The sequence below is a fragment of the Phocoena phocoena genome, chromosome 17 (genome assembly GCF_963924675.1).
Source record: "Phocoena phocoena chromosome 17, mPhoPho1.1, whole genome shotgun sequence".
Lineage (NCBI taxonomy): Eukaryota > Metazoa > Chordata > Mammalia > Artiodactyla > Phocoenidae > Phocoena > Phocoena phocoena.
In genome coordinates, this window is record NC_089235.1 from 64,513,831 (window position 1) to 64,538,095 (window position 24,265).

Below are 24,265 nucleotides of genomic sequence, written 5' to 3' on the forward strand. Positions count from 1 at the left end.
AGCCACCCAGCCTATAGTATTTCGTTACGGCAGCTCAAACAGATTAAGACAACACCTAAAATTATGTGTATAAAACTTTGATGAAAATGAAAACCAAATTTTGAAATGATCATGCGTCAACAATAAATTCAAATGACGATTTTAATTTGGCTTCCCACATTGTGTGCACACAGAGACACATAGCACCATTTGGGCAATACATTTTGCAAAGCATCTAAATGCATGAAAATATTTCAGGGAAGTGTTAATCATGGCCTGGGCCAATCTGTCTTTTGTAAATAGTTCTAAGGGAAGTCTACTAATTAGAGCTAGGATAGGCAAATGATACAGCAAGCCATCAATCAACAGCCTTTGCTGTTCATCTATTGAATATATAGCAACAGACATTCAACCTTCTGTGGGATAAACAACCAAAAGTGTAAGATATAGTTTCTGGCACTAAAGATCTTAAGAAAGACATGAGACAGAAATTTCTGTAAAGTTAAACAACCAATTTATAAATAATATTTCATCAAAAAGTAAAACGATGTCACAAGATAACACGGGACTTTTACTAAATAAATACCGCAAACTGCAGAAGTGTTATCGTTTAGAAGAAAGAAAAATCGTGATGCAGAGAAGGGATCTCAGAGGAAAGAGTTGAGAATTAGGTCTTGAAAGATGGGCTGCACTCAAATGGATGGGGAGACGAAGGAATTCAAAACGTGGATCCAGGAAAGCAGGATGTGGTCTTGGCATCATGAAGAAATTTCCGAGTCTGGAGCCAAGGCATTTGAATGAGAATCTGCTAACGAAAGGGCAGAGGCAAAGTTTTAGCCTCTGGCTGGAGGAAAACCACTTATTCAGAAAAGAATAATTCCGTCACCCACAATGAGGCCAAGAATCCAATCAGGTGTTCTGCTAGGATGTGTATCCATCTTTTTATGTGATTAAAAAAACAAACCCAGGGATGGTTTCTGATCAATGTTACAGACCCAAATTCCATGTTAACAGCAATTACGTCTTAGCAAAATCATTAATTAGGGCACTGCCTTGATTTTATTGTGAATAATAAAAATATGTTTGCAGACTTCTGTACTTTGATAAAAGCATCTGGGTGTGATTTATTGGGGAGACTTTTCTCCAAGGGAATATACATATGTAAGCCTTACATTTTTATGAAGTTCAAACACATTACCTCTTCAATGGCTGAAATAAAGTGACTTCAGTTCAGACCAGTAAATAGGAGAGACGTGTAAATTAGCAAAAAATCAATGTTCTGACATTTACGCAGCACTTAGATCCCACAATGAAAAATATCTAGATCAATGGAAGTCAGAAGGCTTTTCCTTACTTAGCTATCATCAGACAAACCTACATACACAGTAGTCACTCAAAAAGAAACTTCTGATTGTATTTGTAAGTAATTAAGGGAGATCTGGGGACAGATGGAAGAAGGCAGAAGTCACGTCATGAGGCAAGGCTGGGCCCAGCTGACATCCAGTTCCAGAAGAGAAGGTGGCTGTACCCACCAGTTCCCAGAAGAGGGCAGGCAAGAACCACTAAGGGGGACTCCTCCACAGAAGGTCACCCAGTTGGCTCCAGTCAGGAGAAAGCGTCCTCTCCACCTGCACAAAGAAGGCCAGGACTGAACAGCGAAGGAGATGGAAAAGGGAAGAAGCACTGACGGGTCACCTGCACCAAAGGCAGCTGAGACAGATGAAGCACCAGGCCAAGAAGGATCGCAGACAAGCCAGAGGATGGAAAATAAAGACACAAAGCAGCCAGGAGTCAAAAGGATCTAGGCTCAGCAATGCAGCAGCTCTGATCACACCACTCCCCTGCTCAAAATCCTTCAATAGCTCCCTATTTCCATAGCACAGCCCAAGCTCCTTAGTCTGACATTCAAGGCCCTACAACAACCCAGCCATAATCCACCTTGAGAATCTTAGGCTTTACCGTTTTTATTAATCACACACCCAAGATTCGAACCAAACCAAAGGTGACTTCTCTACTCTCTGTCTTTGTTCCTGCTGTCCCTTCATTCATCTAAACACAAACACAGTGTGGCCTCTACATGCTAGTAATGGGAAGGAGGTATACAGGATCGATAAGATGAAATGCCCACCTTTGAGGAGCTACCAGGAGGAGACAGACAGCAAGACACAGTGACATGTGCTATACTGAGGGTAAGCAAGGGAGTTAATGGGGTGGAAAGAGAAGTGGCTAATCAGGCTATCAGAGAAGGCTTCCTGGAGGCGGTGACAATCCCCCTGAAATGACTTTCTCTCTCCTCCCCACATGTTTAAACATTCAGCGTCTCCTGGAGAGCCATCTATTGTTTTCATCTGCCTGCCTACCTTTCTCCCCTCTTGGAAAAAGTACTCCCTCCTCCTTTGGAAACTGCTCCCTACTCCCCCTTCCTGGTGGGTACACGTGACACAGGCCTGGCCAATCATGTTACCTCTTCCCTTTGTCCATGGTAACTGGTTCAAAAAGCATCCTCCAAACCAATCAAATCTCTTCTCTGGAGTTTTTTGCCCTCCCGTTGGAGTCAGAGGCCTAGCTCCCTCTGTCCCTAGATTGGAAGCTATCAGCATGATTCCAAAGCTGCTGGTGCAAAGTCCCTTACCCCCTTTGAGTATTCTGAGAGGATAAACTGGAGAGAAAGAGGCAGAGAAATGTGACACGATGCAAATCCCAGAACGCAGTTACGCTGACTCACGGCCAGGCCTATATTTAACCGCATGTAACAAGAGCCCAGCTCTGGGACTTAACCAAAGAGGAGTTTATTTTTCTCAGGTAACAAGTGGTCAAAAGGCCAGAAGGCAAGATCTGAAATCCTGGCTCCATGACGATAGCAAAGACCAACATCCTCCCGCCCTCTTGCCCCACCATTCTCATCACCTCTCCTTCTCACCTCTTATGCTGCCTCTCTGGGTATCATATCCGCATACCAGACAAGAAGGACAAAATGCATATGCCAGCTAAGTGTGTCCTCTTTTGTCAGGACTCCCACAAGTCCCATCCTGCATACTTCTGCTTACATTTCAATGTTAAAAAAGGGTCTTGTGCCCCCTCCCCCAACACCTAGCTGCAAGGGAGTCTGGAGAGCTGTTTTTAGTTGGGCACAATGAGAAGATAAAAGGGATGCATATTGGGAAGGCAATGGGCAGTTTCTGCCACAACTCTTAATTTGCCTTGTTGACCTATATAAGTCCACACATCCTCCTTTTTTGCTTAAGCCAGTTTGAGGTAGATGTTTCCAACTTTCAAGAAAAAAAGCCATGACCTATACACCCGCCAAATGCCACCACCAACACCCAATCCAACTCCATCAGAATAATCCTGCCTTCAATTTCCGGTTATAATGGGTGCTTTTCCCACTGCAGCCTGAGGTAGGGCAATCACAGGGACTGAGTTAATCCCGCAGGCAGCCCAGGCAGACAGGTGGCCCCTGCCAGCATGATTGCTGGAATCTAGCTACTAAAGAACATCTGTCAGATGAATGGATAAAGAAGATGTGGCACATATATACAATGGAATATTACTCAGCCATAAAAAGAAACAAAAGTGAGTTATTTGTAGTGAGGTGGATGGAACTAGACTGTCATACGGAGTGAAGTAAGTCAGAAAGAGAAAAACAAATACCGTATGCTAACACATATATATGGAATCTAAAAGAAAAAAAAAAGGTCATGAAGAGCCTAGGGGCAAGACGGGAATAGACACAGACCTACTAGAGAATGGACTTAAGGACACGGGGAGGGGGAAGGGTAAGCTGGGACAAAGTAAGACAGTGGCATGGACATATATACACTACCAAACGTAAAATAGATAGCTAGTGGGAAGCAGCCGCATAGCACAGGGAGATCAGCTTGGTGCTTTGTGACCACCTAGAGGGGTGGGATAGGGAGAGTGGGAGGGAGACGCAAGAAGGAGGGGATATGGGGATATATGTATACATATCGCTGATTCACTTTGTTATACAGCAGAAACTAACACAATATTGTAAAGCAATCATACTCCAATAAAGATGTTAAAAATAAAATAAAATAAAAAATAGAAAGAAACGAAATTGAGTTATTTGTAGTGAGGTGGATGGACCTAGAGTCTGTCATACATAGTGAAGTCAGAAAGAGAAAAACAAATACCGTATGTTAACACATATATATGGAATCTGAAAACAAAAAGAAATGGTTCTGAAGAACCTAGGGGCAGGACAGGAATAAAGTCACAGACCTACTAGAGAATGGACTTGAAGACACGGGGAGGAGGAAGGGTAAGCTGGGATGAAGTGAGAGAGAGGCATGGACATATATACACTACCAAACGTAAAATAGATAGCTAGTGGGAAGCAGCCGCATAGCACAGGGAGATCAGCTCGGTGCTTTGTGACCACCTAGAGGGGTGGGATAGGGAGGGTGGGAGGGAGACACAAGAGGGAGGGGATATGGGGATATATGTATATGTATAGCTGATTCACTTTGTTATAAAGCAGAAACTAACACACCATTGTAAAGCAATTATACTCCAATAAAGAAGTTAAAAACAATAAATGAATAACAGCTGTCTTTAAAGCCATCAGCACCATAAACTTCTACCTAGTCACTGCTATTGATCCCATCCGCTGAATCCGACAATGCTACCCAGGGCTTGTTGCTGGCAGGAAAGAAGAGAGAGCAACAGCCATCCCTATTTGCCACTGAAACACGTAAGTATGGTATGGTACATCTACATGATGGGACGCTGTACAGCAATAAAAGAGAATGGGAAAATTCTGTATGTTCTGATATGAAACACATTCCAAGAGGCATTAGTAAGGGGGAAAAAGCAAAGTGCAAAACGGTATATATAGGAGATAATCATTTGTGTTAAAAGGAAGAAAAAATAATATATGTGTAAATATTTGTACCTACCTAAAATATCTCAGGAAGAATATACATTTTGCAAGAAACTGGTGCTATTAGCTGCCTCCAGCGTGAGAACAGAGAACCTAGTGGATGGAAGGGAGGCGTTTTGCACACCCTTTAAACCTTTTATATCTGGACCTTGTGAAACCTATTTGGACCTATTTAGATCTTATGAACCTATCCGAAAAAGAATAAAAATACATTTCTTGAGGTAAATACATTTGTGGTTTGTGGTGGTTTTTGCCTGGGTTTTGTTTTGTTTTTGTTTTGTTTTTCAAGGCAGAACAACAGGAAGAAAGAAATTGGCTGCCAGGGCTGGGAAGAAAAAAAGAAAGAAACAGAGAAAATTAGCATCCATTTAACATACCATAGAAATAATGTCTTGATTAATGGCTGTTTCTATCATATTATTTTCAAAGCATTTACAGACATCAGTTCATTCTCTCTCTCTCTCTCTCTCTCTCTCTCTTTCTCTCTCTCTCTCTTTTACAAGGTGTGGAAAAATGGATCCAGTTCCTTTCACCTCAGAGGTGATGCACAGATGCACGGCTTGAAATCTAAGTCTCCCAGGCTGGCAAGCTCCTCCATCCTGGTATCAGGCCACTGTGCCTTTACCCAGGCTGTTGCCTGTACCCAGAATTCCCTTTCTTCTCCTCCTTATGCCCAGAAGCCACTCTAACATGCCCTCTCTATTGAAAATAGCTGTTCCTTCTTTTAAACCAGGGGTTCACAAAACTTTCCTTTTAAGAGCTGAATACTGCAGTAAATATTTTAGGCTTTGAGGGTCATCTGGTCTGTCTCCTGCAAATACTCCACTCTGCCATTAGGGGGCGAAAGCAGCCATAGACAACACAAACAAATGAGCAAGCCTTGCTCCCATCCAATTTTATTTACCAAAACAGGTGGTGGGCTGGATTTAGCCTTCGGGGCAGGTTGGTACTTTGCTGACCCCCTCCTTTGGACCCCAAGGAAATTTGCCATCTGCTAGCATCATGCCCTGCATTACATTATCCATTAGGGGTTTACCTTCCATCTTCCCCTAGATGCAAACTCCTTGAGGATAAGGACTGCCTTTTACATTTTTCCAAAGAAGACATACAGACGCCAACAGGCACATGACAAGATGTTCAATATCACTAATCTTCAGGGAACTGCAAATTAAAACTACAGTGAGATGCCTCTCACCTGTCAGAATGGCAGTTACCAAAAAGGCAAGAAATAAAAAGTGTTGGCAAGGATGTAGAGAAAAGGGGACCCTCATGTGCTAATGGTGGGAATATAAATTGGTGCAGCTGCTATGGAAAACAGTACGGAAATTCCTTAAAAAATTAAGAAGGGAACTACCATATGATCCAGCTATTCCACTTCTGGGTATATACCCAAAGAACACAAAAACATTAATTCAAAGAGGTATATGCATACCTGTGTTCATCATGGTATTATTTACAATAACCAAGATATGGAAGCAACTAAGTGCCCATCAACAGATAAATGAATAAAGAAGATGTGGTATATTTTATACACACACACACACACACACACATACACACACACAATGGAATATTACTCAGCCATAAAAAAGGTGAAATCTTCCCATTTGCAGCAACATGGATGGACCTTGAGGGTATTAGGCTTAGTGAAATAAGTCAGCCAGAGAAAAACATATACTGTATGATTTCACTCATATGTAGAATATAAACAACAACAGCAAAATAAATGAACAAACCAAATTAAATGAAAACAAACATGTAAATACAGAGAACAGAGGAGTAGTTACCAGATTGGTGGCGGGGGTGGGGGGGAATGGGTAACAGAGATCCACTGTATGGTGAGAGATGAAAGCAAAATGTCTGGTGGCGAGCACACTGTAGTGTACACAGAAGTAGAAACATAATGTTGCACACATGGAACCTATTTAACATTATAAATCAACAGAAAATAAAAATAACTTTTAAAAGGCTGTCTTTTAGTCCCTTTTAATCCTCCCCCACTAGCCTGAATATCCACTGAATTGATCCAAAGTCACTCAACCCTTCTGCTAAGGAGAGAACCCAGCTCAAAGCTTCCTTTTCTGGGGGCAAGTCTGTCACAGCCAACTCCAGCCCCTACACCCCATGCGCCCTTCACCTGAAAAACAGTGTCCCTGCCTGCCCATGTTCTCTGCTTCCAGACCTCCCAGAGTAAGTCAATTAGTGTACTTTCTCTAAAGGCTTGGTAGATTGCCTGAATTAAATTTTTAAAACTATCAAATTCAAAGGCAATCTTGCTGAACCTGGCTACCACACCTCTATCTATGGCCCTCTGACCCTGCCCCTCACATGCTGCCCAGGTGGTTCGTGATTTAATAATCCTGCTTTGGTTGCTGTTAGTTTTCTGGTCCACCTTCATCAGTAGCTAAGTAACATTTATTGAGCACCTACTATAAGCCACATGCTTTGAGCATTTTAAAAAGATAGTCAAGGGTAAGATGAGACTTGTGCTTTGCATTGTATAACCTTTGGTACAGTTGGAATTATTTTTACATTTTGCCTTCAGTTTATAAATATGTTAGAAGAGACCGCTGAAGGGATTTGATATGTCATTTTTGAAAATGTATATTTCACATGTGAGGTCTTTCTGCATATGACAATTGTAGATTAATAATTGTTGTCTGACTAAGTCTAGAGAAAAACAAATAGTTTTTGTGTTGAGTTTGGAAACTACAGAGCTTTATTAAATAATCTTACCCTCACTTTCTAAGATTTCTTTCTGCACTAACGTTTCTATGTTTCCAAAGTCAAGGGCCTCTGGGTTCTGAGACTTGGAAACCCAGAGGATGCAGCCTTTCCTTGGCCCCTGCCCACCATGCTCCACCAGACTCCTATCACTGCCTCCTGCACACAAAGGGCGAGTCTGGAAAACACCTTGTTGATTGAGTCCTGTAACTCCCTCGACACTCCACCCAGCAGCAGGACTGCTGTTCTTCTGGCTCCCGGTAGGGGGCGAGGCTGTTCCCTCCGTCAGCTCCAGGGACCTCCCCAGCCTCCAGCTACTCTCCAGGGTCTGTGGGCCTAGGAGACTCTCCCCAGAGTTTCAATCCTCTTTGTCCCCTCAGCAGTGGCAGCGCCGTCCAAACTTCCCAACGCTGCTGAAATTGCAGCAAAACGAAGACTGTATAGGGAGCTGGCACCCAAGAACATGTTTCCCATCGTGACTGCCACCTGCCTTCAGCCCCTGCAGTCCTGAGGAAAATATATGAAAAGCATATTTGGACACATAGAAATGATGAGTGAAGCTGCCATGACCCCTGAGAGCCCTTTGGGCTTTCTTCTCACACTCAGTCACCAGTTCCCTACGCTCCCACCCCGCTTTCTAGAGCCTGGGCCTGACTACAGAGTCCTTGAGAAGTGACTAGTGTGATGAGTAGTTGAACGTTTTATTTTATTTTAATTCATCCAAATTTAAAGACAAATACTTAATTCAGTTATCGGAAAACTTCATGTTTGGAACAACGAGGGCAGATGAATCTGTTTTTTCAACTGTAAATTTTATAAAATCGAAATACATATCAAGTACTTTCGATGAAAACTTAGAGTCCAGATGAGATGCACTGTAGGTATAAAATACATAATAGATTTTGAACGCTTACTACAAAAAAAGAAAGCAAAAATATCACATTCATAATGGTTTATATTGATTACATGTGAAAATATTTTGGATATCTTGGGTTAAATAAACTATATTATTAAAGTTAATTTTACCTGTTTCTTTTTCCTGTTTTCACTTTACAGCTGACCCTGGAACAACCCAGGATGAACTGCGTGGGTCCATTGACATGCGTATTTTTAAACACTACAGAGCTACACAATCTGCGGTTGGTTAAATCCAAAGAGGTGGAACCACAGAGACAGAGATACCATGGATACAGAGGGCCAACCATAAATTAGACTCGAATTTTCCACTGCTCAGAGGGTTGAGGCCCCTAGTCCCCCATGATGTTCAAGGGTCAACTGTATTTTTCTAGCAGACAGCACTTTTCTAGACCCTCTTCCGATTTCCCTTTGCATTGGAAACTGGCCAGGAACTCCAGCCGCCCCAGGCAGCGTTGCCCTCCTGCCGTTAAGAGGGTTGTATCCTGAGAGGAAACCGCTCAGCCTGGTGAAAGAGGACAGAAGGAGCATCACCAGGTAGAACTGGGTCTGACCCCCCATGGGAAAGCCAGCCCCACGCCAGCACCCTCCCCATACCTACCCCAGGGACGGGATCCCTACAGGCACACAGTGGACCCTCTCCTGGAGACCCAGGGATGATAAACACTTGGTCCCGGCCCTTTAGGAACACATGGCTTTGTGTGGAGTGTTTCCACAGTCAAGGATAAGAGCAGTGGTACATGCAGGGGCATCTAACTCAGCCCGGGGGGAGCAGGGAACTCTCCCCAGATGAGGTGGCATGGGGGCGAAGCTGGAGGAGACTCAGACCTCTCTCCAGCTGGCCTATATAGTGGCTCTACTAAACCAGATGTAAGAACTTGGGCACGATTGCCCCTCTCCAAGGCTTCGTTTCCATCTTGTAAAATAAGGCGGTTCAAACAGACTCTGCTTAAAAATGCAGTTATTCAATACAACTGTTCTTTTCTCTACATAGCATTGGCAGAGAAGAGGGGCTCCAATCAGGCCCAAGGCCAGGCCTTTACTTTTCTCCAAGAGCTAACTCAGGAGTTCATTTCCATGCCCAGCGCCCAAGCCCAGGTCTGCTTGAAACTCAGGCCAAACGCTCATACAAAGATACACGGAAGGGAGGCTGACTGGGACGAGAGTGCCAGCCCCCCAACAGCAGGACCAACGCTGGGAGTTCAGCTTTCTGTAGCCGCTCTCCTTGCCTCTGGGGAGCACTGCCTTCCAGGAGGCTCCGAGTTGGAAACGTACAAGATGGATTTGGGCACAGATCCCCAACACAAATGCCAGCAGGATTGGAATATCCTGCAAAGTGCTTTCCAGGCTTCTGGTGCCTGAGAAAGACCTGAGAAGCCAGAAGAAGGGGTGGGGAGAGCCTGGTAGTCGAAACCCAGAAACCCAGCTCTAATCCTGATTCAGCCAACCACGAACTCAGTGCCTTGGAAATAACAATAGCAACAACAACAATAATAATAATGTGTGTGTGTTTCCCTCCGGGTGTCAGAGCAGAACAGGCGTGTAGATCAAGTGGGGGTGAGAGACGACAAGTGTACCTCCAGCTACAGAGATCAGGAATGACTTCCTAGCAGGGTAGCATCTGGGGGAACAAGGAAGCCCGGATCCTGGGAGGAGAGGCTGCAGAGGCTGAAACTGAGGCACATCTCCTCTTTCCGTTCTGTTTAGTTTATACGTTCTTCCTGCCGGGAACTTTCTGCAGCAGTGAGCTAACTCTTCTCTATTCTGAGACATAAAGTTAGTTCCAAACTTTAATGCTTGATTATTTACACTTCCTGTTACTACATTTATTGCTCTCAAGAACGTGTGCGACGGTTTACGACTGTGATGCTTTGTGAGTGCCTGGTCCCTTCAACACGACAGGGGATTTGTTTGATACTTTCTTTTGTTCCCTGCCAGCCCGCCATACGATCTCTGGATTGGAAGGAACCCTGAAGATTATTCTAGCCAGACCCCCGTCCTCTTCTCTCCCCCAGACACCTCTGCAAGACTGGTGTGCATGCCGTCTGCCTCTTTATTGCGTGCAAAACAGGATGTTAAAAACAGGTTCTTTCTGTTTCGATATCGGCTGATACCCCAAGACAATAAGAGCCGGCTGCTTCCTGTTTCAAAGTGAGGGTAAGACCATCAAGACTTGGGGAGAACATAGTCAGGTTTTAAGAGCCCAACCCATCCACCTCCGGAAACTTGAAGAAGTTGGAGAGGCAGAGAGAGGGGCTGTTGTCAGATGAGGATTTGGGGAGAGAGTTGTCAAGTCTAGACATCCATGCTCCCCATTGGGGAGGGGCTCCATCATCTCACTGAAAGTCGAGGCAAAGGGCCTGCAGTGACCTCTTGGAAGGCTGGATGCATGTTCCTAGAACATGAGGGACTTGGTAGACTGGTGTCTGACTCACCCTGAGAAATCTAAAGGGCCGTGGCCGGCTAGCTGCTCTGAGGGCAGAGTGAGGAGAGGTTGTGTTGGTGGCCGGCTCTCCCCAAGTTGTCATGGCCACGGATGTGAGAGTTTCCTGTGAACCAGAGCTGGCCCCTCAGGAGGTGTGCCGCCAGATGCTGGGAGATGAAGTAGTCATGTAGGAACCAACAGAAGACACACAACTCCCAGTCAAGCAAACTGCAGGTGCAAAACAGGAACAGAGAGGGACTGGTTGCAAAGAACCCAGGAAGGAACATTCGAGATCAGTCAACTGTCAGACCCCAAGGGCTAGAACAACACCAATCCAGTAAGTCTTTTCCAGCCCCTTTCCTCCTCTCTCCCCCTTCCCAATTCTGGAGGAAGCAGAGGAAGCTCAGGGGAGATGGGAGGAAAATAGAAGCGCCAAGTGAAGAAAAAGAGACAACAGCCCACACCCCTTTTCACTCGGGAGGCCAGCTGAGCTGGGGGAAGGAAATTGTCATCGAAGATTGAGGGGTTGAATCTTTACACTGGAGTGGACCTATTAATTACTAAATACAGCCTGGGTTTTTGTGAAAGAAGTAACTGGATGACTGTTTCACAGATAAGAGTGACAAAGTGAAAAGAAGTCCAATTTTATCAAAGAGCAAGGTAATAACTACAGAAAAGCTTGACAGGACAGTGGGAGACTAAGAATACAATTCATTTCCACTGCATCCTATGAGTCCCTACTAGTCCACTATGATAGTGACATGCATACACATTTTCAGACATCGGGATCATACTCTATATGGCATTCCAATCTTTTTTTCTCAAAGAATAATCTATTATGAAGTTTTTCCCTGGAAGAAAATACTCATCTACAAGTTGAACATTCCACCATATGGACACGCCGTCATTTATTTATCCAATATCTCTCCAATGTTTGCTCTTGCAAATCACTCTAAAATCAAATATACTATGCATAAATCTTTGTATACACATTTGATTCCTTGCTAAGGATAAATTCCAAGAGTGGAATTGCTAGATTAATGGGTAGAAATTTTCAAGATTTTTTCTCTTGCTCATCAAAGAGGCATGGGGTCTAGAAACATATTTTTAGGAAGTGAATTGAGCTGTCCAGACCAGCCCTGCAGTGGCTGAGAATTTCGTACCATTGAAATAGCTTCTCTCATGTGAGAGAAGCTACTATTGAGGAGGTTCTTCCCATGCACAGGTTTTAAGGGGAGGGAGCATCACACCTGAACAAGCCCACTATAAAACATAGAGAGAGTGAGAGAGAGAAACTCTTTACATAACTCTTGTATAGCGCCTACGTTCCTGAGTCCCTCACAGGATTGATTTCTTGGGGAGGCAGTATGAAGCATCGTCAACAGCACTGATTCTGGAGTTAGACAGGTCAGCCTTGCCTCTTCCACATCCTGAATGTGTTCTTGAAGCAAGTGGTACTTCACCTCTGTATCCTGTTTCCTCATTTGTTAACTCTCTGTTATGGCTGTACTGTGTCCCCCAAAATCCATATGTTGAAATCTAAACCCTCAGTGCCTCAGAATGTGACTGTATGTGGAGCATTAGTTTTTGAAGAGGTAATGAAGTTAAAATCAGGTCATTAAAGTGGGCGCTCATCCCATATGACCACAGTCCTTATAAGAAGAGAAGCTTAGGATACAGACACAGGAAGAGGAAGGACCATCTGAGCAGACGCCATCTCCAAGCCAAGGGGAAAGGTCTTAGAAGAAACCAACCCTGCTGACACCATGATAGACTTCCAGCCTCCAGAAGTGTGAGAAAATAAATTCATGTTGTGTAAGCCACTCTAGTCTGTGGCACTTTGTGATGGCAGCCCTAGCTAACTAATACCCTTTCCAAATTAGATTAATTCCTGAAGGTTCTTAACAAAATGTCTGGAATTCAGTAATTGCTTGATAAATGGTGTCATTTGTTGTCATATTCTGTGCTTATCTTTAACAGAAAAACTGAAGCCAGGTCAGCTAAATCAGTGGTTCTTAGCTGGGCGTGATTTTTGCCACCCAAGAGATATTTGGCAGTGTCTGGAGATATCTTTGGTTGTCACAAATTAGGGGGAAGGGTGCCACCAGAATCTAGTGATTAGGGATGCTTCTAAACTATGCACAGAACAGCCCACACACAGAACAAAATATCAGTATTGCAGAGGTTGAGAAGCCCTGAGCTAAACCAACACTGGCATTCACCTGAGAGCCAGCACTCATATCCCAATGAGCCCCACATCCCTGTTTTGTGAAATGCCACTTTTGTGAGGCATTTCCTTCCCACTAACTCCAAGGCTGGCTGGTATACCAACAGATAGGCTTGGCCATGCCCCCTGTCTAGCACTCACAGTGTGAAATGATAGAGAGGAATCTAATTACCAGGTGTATTAGTAGGCTTTTACTACAATAATGCTGCCTAATGAACAATTACAAATCTGTGAGGCAAACAAAATAAGCATTTACTTGCTTCTCATGACTTTGAGGGATGGCTGGAATAGTTAGCTTCAAGCTGTGGGTCAAGCTCAGGTCTGCCCCATGCATTTTATTCTGGAGCCTGGGCTGAAGGAACACCAAGAAATGGGCATGTTCTTCCCATGATGGAAGATCCCAGTGGGACAAGCAGAAACAATGATGTCTCCTAAGGCTCGGAACTGACACATGGTCACTTCAGCCCACATTTCATGGCCCAAAACCCATTTGTGGCTCCCTGTTAGCTAGAGGATAAAGTCTAAGTGCCTTAGACTGCCTTCAATCCTGTTTTGGAACCAAATAGACTATAATAGAAAAACATCTGTTTAAGTCTTCAGCAGAACACAAAAGGGCCTCACTGTCCATCTCTGCCATCTCTTCAGCTCTACTGTGGCTGGACTTGCAGTTCCCAAATGGGTCCTTCTTACTATTTCACACCAACAGGACTCTGCAGATGCTGCCACCCTGAAATGTCTTTTCCCCATCTGCTCTTGAAGAATTCCTCTCATTCTCTAAGTACCAGTTCATGTGTCTCCTTTTCTGCAAAGCTCCCCAACCCAACCAGAGCTAAATTTTTGCTTTAGCTATCACTGTAAAGAGAAAATGATCTGTAAGATCACTTCTCATATGCCATTGCCCTTATCTCTGAACAATTAAGGAGTACTCTGAGGACAAAAACAGTGTCCTATTCATGCTCAGGTCCCCAATACCTAAGTACTAATATTTGTTGAATTATTGAGTCAGTAAATGAATGAATGATTCAGTAAATAAATGACTGAATTTTGTGTTCCATTTCAGGTATGTATATACTCCTCCTTAGTTTACTCAGACAACTAGTTGCCTCCCAAAAGCCATTCTCCCCTTCTTCCTTATGAACTAAAGCCTACATTTTAAGCTGAGAACATTATCATTCATTTCTCAACCTTCTTTGCAGCAAGGTGTGCCCATGAAATTAAGTTCTAGATAATAATATATAAGCATAAATGTTGTATGAAACATTCTGAGTGGCATCTTAACAGAGACAGGACAGACCTCTTCCATTCCTCCTTCCCGCTGCCTAGAATCCAGATATAATGGCAAAAGCTTTAGCAGCCATCTTGGACCATGAGGATGGTAGGTGCACATGACAGAGCAGAAAGATAGAAAGCTTGTAGGTCTCTAATTCAGGGAGCTTCCTTAGCAGCCCCACACTACTTACCTCCAAAATTACATTACATGAGACAATAAACCCTTGTATGTTTTAGCAACTGTATTTGAGCTTCTTTTTTACAAACAAACAATTCTAAAGTGTACTTCAAGGACTCCCTGAGTCCTCACTAGGTGAACACATCTTCCTCTCAATGTGTTATACATTCACTTTCCTATCAGTGGTTTAGGCATTCCCTACACAGTCTTTTAAGGACTGGAGGGGACCCCAACTAGCGAAATAATCTTGAGAAAGAAGAATGGAGCTGGAGGAATCATGCTCCCTGACTTTAGGTTATACTACAAAGCTACAGTAGTCAAAACAGTATGGTACTGGCACAAAAAACAGACACATAGAGCAATGGAACAGGATAGAAAGGACAAAAATGGGGGGACCTTCAATATAGTGGAGAATTAAGCCATGGAGATCAACTTCCTCCCGACAAATACATCAAAAATACATCTACATGTGGAACAACTCTTACAGAACACCTACTGAATGCTGGCAGAAGATCTCAGACTTCGCAAAAGGGAACAGACGCCCTCAGGTGACCTATATACAGGGCGGAGCCAAATCTAAAGCTGAACCCCAGGATCTGTGCGAACAAAGAAGAGAAAGGGAAATTTCTCCCAGCAGCCTCAGGACCAGAGGAACTTGATGTAGCCTGTATCTGTGGAATGCCTGAACAGACAATGAATCATCCCAAAATTGAGATGGTAGACTTTGGGAGCAACTGTAGACTTGGGGTTTGCTTTCTGCATCTAATTTGTTTCTGGTTTTATGTTTATCTTAGTTTAGTATTTAGAGCTTATTATCATTGGTAGATTTGTTTATTGATTTGGTTGCTCTCTTCCTTTTTTTTTAATATATATGTTTTTTTCCTTTTTCTCTTTTTGTGAGTGTGTATGTGTATGCATCTTTGTATGATTTTGTCTGTATAGCGTTGCTTTTACCATTTGTCCTAGGGTTCTGTCTGTCCGTTTGTTTTGGGGGGTTTTTTGGGATTTGTTTGTTTTTTTTAGTCTAGTTTTTAGCTCTTGTTATCATTGGTGGATTTGTTCATTGGTTTCGTTGCTCTCTTCTTTCTTTTTTTTATTACTTTTTTATTTTTAATAAAATATTTTTTAATTTTTTATTTTAATAACTTTAGTTTATTTTATTATTTCTTTTTTTTCCCCTCTCTTTTCTTCTGAGCCATGTGGCTGACAGGGTTTTCATGCTGCAGCCAGGTATCAGGCCTGAGCCTCTTAGGTGAGAGAGCCAAGTTCAGAACATTGGTCCACCAGAGACCTCCTGGCCACACGTAATATCAAACGGTGAAAGCTCTCCCAGAGATCTCCATCTCAACGCTAAGACCCAGTTCCACTCAAAAACAAGCAAGCAAAAGTGCTGGACAACCCGTGCCAAACAACTAGCAAGACAGGAGCACAACTCCACCCATTAGAAGAGAGGCTGCTTAAAGTCATAATAAGTTCACAGACACCCCAAAACACACCACTGGATGCAGTCCACCCCACCAGAAACACAAGATCCAGCCTCATCCACCAGAACACAGCCACCAGTCCCCTCCACCAGGAAGCCTACACAACCCAGTGAACCAATCTTACCCACTGGGGGCAGACACCAAAAACAATGGGAACTACGAACCTACAGCCTGTGAAAAGGAGCCCTCAAAGGCAGTACGTTAAGCAAAATGAGAAGACAGAGAAATACACAGAAGGTGAAGGAGCAAAGTAAAAACCCACCATACCAAACAAATGAAGAGGAAATAGGCAGTCTACCTGAAAAAGAATTCAGAGTAATGATAGTAAAGATGACACAAAATCTTGGAAATACAATGGAGAAAATACAAGAAATGTTTAATAAGGACCTAGAAGAACTAAAGAGCAAACAAGCAATGATGAACAACACAATAAATTAAATTTAAAATTCTCTAGAAGGAATCAAGAGCAGAATAACTGAGGCAGAAGAACAATAAGTGACTTGGACGATAAAATACTGGAAATAACTAACACAGAGCAGGATAAAGAAAAAAGAATTGAGGACAGTAGGACAGTGTCAGAGACAATTGCAACAACATTAAATGCACCAACATTCAAATTATAGGGGTCCCAGAAGAAGAAGAGAAAAAGAAAGGGACTGAGAAAATATTTGAAGAAATTATAGTTGAAATCTTCCCTAACATGGGAAAGGAAATAAGTCAATCAAGTCCAGGAAGCTCCCACACAGGATAAATCCAAGGAGAAGCATGTCAAGACACATATTAATCAAACTATCAACAATTAAATACAAAGAAAAAGTATTAAAAGCAGCAAGGGAAAAGCAACAAATAACATACAAGGGAATCCCCATAAGGTTAACAGATGATTTCTCAGCAGAAACTCTACAAGCCAGAAGGGTGTGGCAGGACATATTTAAAGTGATGAAAGGGAAAAACTTACAACCAAGATTACTCTACCCAGCAAGGATCCCATTCAGATTCTACAGAGAAATTAAAACCTTTACAGAGAAGCAAAAGCTAAGAGAATTCAGCACCACCAAACCAGCTTTAAAACAAATGCTAAGGAACTTCTCTAGACAGGAAACACAAGAGAAGGAAAAGACCTACAATGACAAACCCAAAACAATTAAGAAAATGGTAATAGGAACATACATATCGATAATTACCTTGAATGTAAATGAATTAAATGCTCCAACCAAAAGACATAGACTGACTGAATAGATACAGAAACAAGACCCATATATATGCTGTCTGCAAGAGATCTGCTTCAGACCTAGGGACACATACAGATTGAAAGTGAGGGGATGGCAAAAGATATTCCATGCAAATGGAAATCATAAGAAAGCTGGAGTAGCAATTCTTGTATCAAACAAAATAGGCCTTAAAATAAAGACTATTACAAGAGACAAAGAAGGACACGACATAATGATCATGGGATCAATCCAAGAAGAAGATATAACAATTGTAAATATTTATGCACCCAACTTAGGAGCACCTCAATACATAAGGCAAATGTTAACAGCCATAAAAAGGGAAATCGACAGTAACACAATCATGGTAGTGGACTTTAACACCCCATTTTCACCAATGGACAGATCATCCAAAACAAAAATAAATAAGGAAACACAAGCTTTAAATGATACATTAAACAAGATGGACTTAATTTATATTTATAGGACATTCCATCCAAAACAACAGAATACACTTTCTTCTTATGTAATCATGGAATATTCTCCAGGATAGATCATATCCTGGGTCACAAATCAAGCCTTGATAAATTTAAGAAAATTGAAATCATATCAAGCATCTTTTCCGACCACAATGCTATGAGACTAGATATCAATTACAGGAAAAAATTCTGTAAAAAATACAAATGCATGGAGGTTAAACAATACACTGCTAAATAACCAAGAGATCACTGCAGAAATCAAGGAGGAAATCAAAAAATACCTAGAAACAAATGATAATGAAAACACAATGACCCAAAACTTATGGGATGCAGCAAAAGCAATTCTAAGAGGGAAGTTTATAGCAATACAATCCTACCTCAAGAAACAAGAAACACCTCAAATAAACAACCTAACCTTACACCTAAAGCAATTAGAGAAAGAAGAACAGAAAAACCCCAAAGTTAGCAGAAGGAAAGAAATCATAAAGATCAGATCATAAAAAATGAAAAAGAAATGAAGGAAATGATAACAAAGATCAATAAAACTAAAAGCTTGTTCTTTGAGAAGATAAACAAAATTGATAAACCATTAGCCAGACTCATCAAGAAAAAAAGGGAGAAGACTCAGATCAATAGAATTAGAAATGAAAAAGGAGAAGTAATAACTGACACTGCAGAAATACAAAGGATCATGAGAGATTACTACAAGCAACTCTATGCCAATAAAATAGACAACTTGGAAGAAATGGACAAATTCTTAGAAATGCACAACCTTCCGAGACTGAACCAGGAAGAAACAGAGAATATAAACAGACCAATCACAAGCACTGAGATTGAAACTGTGATTAAAAACCTTCCAGCAAACAAAAGCCCAGGACCAGATGGCTTCACAGGCAAATTCTATCAAACACTTAGAGAAGAGCTATCACCTATCCTTCTCAAACTCTTCCAAAATATAGCAGAGGGAGGAACACTCCCAAACTCATTCTACGAGGCCACCATCACCCTGATACCAAAACCAGACAAAGATGTCACAAAAAAAGAAAACTACAGGCCAATATCACTGATGAACATAGATGGAAATATCCTCAACAAAATACTAGCAAACAGAATCCAACAGCACATTAAAAAGATCATACACCATGATCAAGTGGGGTTTATTCCAGGAATGCAAGGATTCTTCAATATATGAAAATCAATCAATGTGATAAACCATATTAACAAATTGAGGGAGAAAAACCATATGATCATCTCAATAGATGCAGAAAAAGCTTTCAACAAAATTCAACACCCATTTATGATAAAACCCTCCAGACAGTAGGCATAGAGGGAACTTACCTCAACATAATAAAGGCCAGTCCCTACTGCAGAGCTACCGCTAGAAAAGCGATTTAAAGGGCCCGCGCGCCACAACCCCCTCGGCCCGCCACGCTGCTGCCCGTGCTGCTGTTGCTCTGCCTTCTTGGCCTGGCCACTGCTGAACCCGCCATTTACTTCAAGGAGCAGTTTCTGAATGGAAACGGGTGGACTGAGCGCTGGATCGAATCCAAACACAATCGGATTTTGGCAAATTCGTTCTCAGTTCCGGCAAGTTCTATGGTGACCAGGAGAAAGATAAAGGGCTGCAGACAAGCCAGGGTGCCCGGTCTTACACTGTGTTGGCCAGATTCGAGCCCTTCAGCAATAAGTGTCATACACTGGTGGTGCGGTTCACTGTGAAACGCGAACGGAGCATCGACTGTGGGGGTGGCTACTTGAAGCTATTTCCAGATGGTCTGGACCAGAGAGACATGCGTGGAGACTCCGAATACAACATCGTGTTTGGCCCGGACATCTGTGGCCCTGGCACCAAGAAGGTTCATGTCATCTTCAACTACAAGGGCAAGAACATGCTGATCAACAAGGATATCCATTGCAAAGACGATGAATTCACACGCCTTTACATGCTGATTGTGTGGCCTGATAATACCTGTGAGCTAAAGACTGACAACAGCCAGGTGGAGTCAGGCTCCTCGGAAGATGATTGGGATTTCTTGCCCCCCAAGAAGATAAAGGACCCTGATGCTGCAAAGCCTGAAGGCTGGGACGAGTGAGCCAAGACTGATGACTCTACAGACTCCAAGCCTGAGGACTGGGACAAGCCTGAGCACATTCCTGACCCTGATGCTAAGAAGCCCGAGGACTGGGATGGAGAGATGGATGGAGAATGGGAACCAACAGTGATTCACAACCCAGAGTCCAAGGGGGAGCGGAAGCCCCGGCAGATTGACAACCCAGATTACAAGGGCATTTGGATCCACCCAGAGATTGACAACCCTGAGTATTCCCCTGATAGCAACATCTACGCCTATAAAAACTTTGCTGTACTGGGCTTGGATCTCTGATCTCCAGGCAGGTCAAGTCTGCCACCATCTTTGACAACTTCCTCATCACCAACAATGAGGCATATGCTGAGGAGTTTGGCAATGAGACATGGGGTGTCATGAAGGTAGCAGAAAAACAAATGAAGGACATGCAAGACGAAGAGCAGAGGCTAAAGGAGGAGGAGGGAGGACGAGGATGAGAAAGTGGAGGACGAGAAGGAAGACGCTGCCGCTGGCCAGGCCAAGGGTGAGCTGCAGGGGCCACACCGCTGCCTCCAGGGCTGGACTGAGGCCTGAGTGCTCCAGCCACAGAGCCGGCCATGTACCGTGCAAAATAATGTCTCTATGAGACTGGAGAACTTTCCTTTTTTTCCAGGCAGGTTCCAATTTGGGGTGGATTTTGTTGTTTCCCGCCCTCCCTTTTTATTGTTTGTTTGTTTTTTTTAACTGATGTTTTGTCTCTGAATCTCCTTCAGCCCTCAACCCTGGCCTTCATCTTTCTTGATTTGACATCTTTGCTTTCTGTTGCCCCCTTATCTCCCCAGATCCCTTAGTTCCCCTCCAACTTGGGGACTCGGGGTGGGGTGGGGTGTGGAGGAGATGCCCCAGGCCCAAGGTTCCATCTGCTCTCCTTCCTGGATCCCACAGGGGGGCAGGAGAAGAGGGTGACATCACCAGCTCCCCAGCACTGAGAAAGAATGGGGCTCCTAAGGCCTGAGCTCTGACCTCCCTCTCTCCTCTCTCGCCTGCCCCCAAGACTGGGCCACTTCCGAGTGGCGCAGCAGGTTCTAGCTTGGCTCATACTGAGAATGTAAGAACGACAAATGAAATTTCTATTAAATTAAGTTTGGTGTCTTCAAAAAATAAAATAAAATATAAAAATAAAAACATAATAAAGGCCATATATAACAAACCCAGAGCCAACATCATTCTCAATGGTGAAAAACTGAAACCATTTCCACTAAGATCAGGCAAAAGACAAAGTTGCCCACTCTCACCACTATTAGTCAACATAGTATTGGAAGTTTTAGCCACAGCAATCAGAGAGGAAAAAGAAAAGGAATCCAAATCGAAAAAGAAGTAAAACCATCACTGTTTGCAGATGACATGATACTATACATAGAGCATCCTAAAGATGTTACCAGAAAACTACTAGAGCTAATCAATGAATTTGGTAAAGTACCAGGATACAAAATTATTGCACAGAAATCTCTTGTATTCCTATACACTAATGATGAAAAATCTGAAAGAGAAATTAAGGAAACACTCCCATTTACCACTGAAACAAAAAGAATAAAATAGCTAGGAATAAACCTACCTAAGGAGACAAAAGACCTGTATGCAGAAAACTATAAGACACTGTTGAAAGAAATTAAAGATGATACAAACAGATGGAGAGATATACCATGTTCTTGGATTGGAAGAATCATCATTGTGAAAATGACTCTACTACCCAAAGCAATCTACAGATTCAAGGCAATCCCAATCAAACTACCAATGGCATTTATCACAGAACTAGAACAAAAAATTTCACAATTTGTATGGAAACACAAAAGACCCAGAATAACCAAAGCAATCTTGAGAAAGAAAAACAGAGCTGGAGGAATCAGGCTCCCAGACTTCAGACTACACTACAAAGCCACAGGAATCAAGACAGTATGGTAGTGGCACAAAAACAGAAATATAGATCAATGGAACAGGATAGAAAGCCCACAGATAAACCCACACATATATGGTCACCTTATCTTTGATAAAGGAGGTAAGAATATACAGTGGAGAGAAGATAGCCTCTTCAATAAGTGGGCTGGGAAAACTGGACAGCTACATGTAAAAAGAATGAAATTAGAACACTCCCTAACACCATACATAAAAATAAACTCAAAATGGGTTAAAGACCTAAATGTAAGGCCAGAAACTATAAAACTCTTAGAGGAAAACATAGGCAGAACACCCTATTACATAAATCACAGCAAGATGCTTTTTGACCCACCTCCCAGAGAAATGGAAATAAAAACAAAAATAAACAAATGGACCTAATGAAACTTAAAAGCTTTTGCACAGCAAAGGAAACCATAAGCAGAACAAAAAGACAACCCTCAGAATGGGACAAAATATTTGCAAATGAAGCAACTGACAAAGGATTAATCTCCAACATTTACAAGCAGCTCACGCAGCTCGATATCAAAAAAAAAAAAAATCAACTCTATCCAAAAATGGGCAGAAGACCTAAACAGACATTTCTCCAAAGAAGATATACAGATTGCCCACAAACACATGAAAGGATGCTCAACATCACTAATCATTAGAGAAATGCAAGTCAAAACTACAATGAGGTATCACCTCACACCGGTCAGAATGGCCATCATCAAAAAATCTACAAACAATAAATGCTGGAGAGGGTGTGGAGAAAAGGGAACCCTCTTGCACTGTTGGTGGGAATGTAAATTGATACAACCACTATGGAGAACAGTATGGAAGTTCCTTAAAAAACTAAAAATAGAACTACCATACGACCCAGCAATCCCACTACTGGGCATATGCCCTGAGAAAACCATAATTCAAAAAGAGTCACATACCACAGTGATCATTGCAGCTCTATTTACAATAGCCAGGACATGGAAGCAACCTAAGTGTCCATAGACAGATGAATGGATAAAGAAGATGTGGCACATATATACAATGGAATATTACTCAGCTGTAAAAAGAAATGAAATTGAGTTATTTGTAGTGAAGTAGACGGACCTAGAGTCTGTCACACAGAGTGAAGTAAGTCAGAAAAAGAAAAACAAATATGGTATGCTAACACATATATATGGAATCTAAGAATAAAAAAATGGTTCTGAAGACCCTAGGGGCAGGACAGGAATAAAGATGCAGATGTAGAGAATGGACTTGAGGACACAGGGAGGGGGAAGGGTAAGTTGGGACGAAGTGAGAGAGTGGCATGGACATATATACACTACCAAATGTAAAATAGCTAGCTAGTGGGAAGCAGCCACATAACACAGGGAGATTAGCTCAGTGCTTTGTGTCCAACTAGAGGGGTGGGACAGGCAGTGTGGGTGGGAGACGTAAGGGGGAGGAGATATGGGTATATATGTATACGTATAGCTGATTCATTTTGTTATATAGCAGAAACTAACACACCACTGCAAAACAATTATACCCAATAAAGATGTTTAAAAAAATAAATTAAAAAATGAAAGCACAAAAATAAACCCATACAATTAGGGTCAATTAATCTATGCCAAAGGAGGCAAGAATATACAATGGAGAAAAGACAGTCTCCCCAATAAGTGGTGCTGGGAAAACTGGACAGCTACATGTAAAGGAATGAAATTAGAACATTCTCTAATACCATATACAAAAATAAACTCAAAATGGATTCAAGACCTAAATGTAAGACCAGATTCTATAAAACTCCTTGAGGAAAATATAGGCAGAACACTCTGAACACAGGCAGAACACAGCAATATTTTTTGATCCATTTCCTAAGGTAAAGGAAATAAAAACAAAAATAAGCAAACGGACCTAATTAAACTTAAAACGTTTTGCACAGCAAAGGAAATGATAAACAAGACGAAAAGACAACCTATGGACTGGGAGAAAATATTTGCAAGCAATGCTACCAACAAGGGATTAATTTCCAAGATATACAAACAGCTCATACAGATTAATATCAAAAACCAAATAACCCAATCAAAAAATGGGTAGAAGACCTAAATAGATATTTCCCCAAAGAAGACATACAGATGGCCAATAGGCACATGAAAAAATGCTCAATATCGCTAATTATTAGAGAAATACAAACCAAAACTATGATGAGGTATTACCTCACACCAGTCAGAATGGCCATCGTTAATAAGTCTACAAATAATAAATGCTGGAGAGGGTGTAGGAGAATAAGGAACCCTCCTACACTGTTGTTGGGAATATAAATTGGTGCAGCCACTATGGAGAACAGTATGGAGGTTCCTAAAAAAACAAAAAAAAATAGAGTTACCATATGATCCTGCAATCCCACTCCTGGGCAAATATCTGGAGAAAATTCTAATTCAAAAAGATACATGCACCCCAATGTTCACTGCAGCACTACTCATAATAGCCAAGA

General features: G+C 42.2%; 1 pseudogene; it reads left to right on the forward strand.

The window, feature by feature from the left end:
* Positions 1 to 11,047: 11,047 nt before the first annotated feature.
* On the forward strand, positions 11,048 to 20,451 carry LOC136136919 (calreticulin pseudogene; annotated as a pseudogene).
* Positions 20,452 to 24,265: the final 3,814 nt, after the last annotated feature.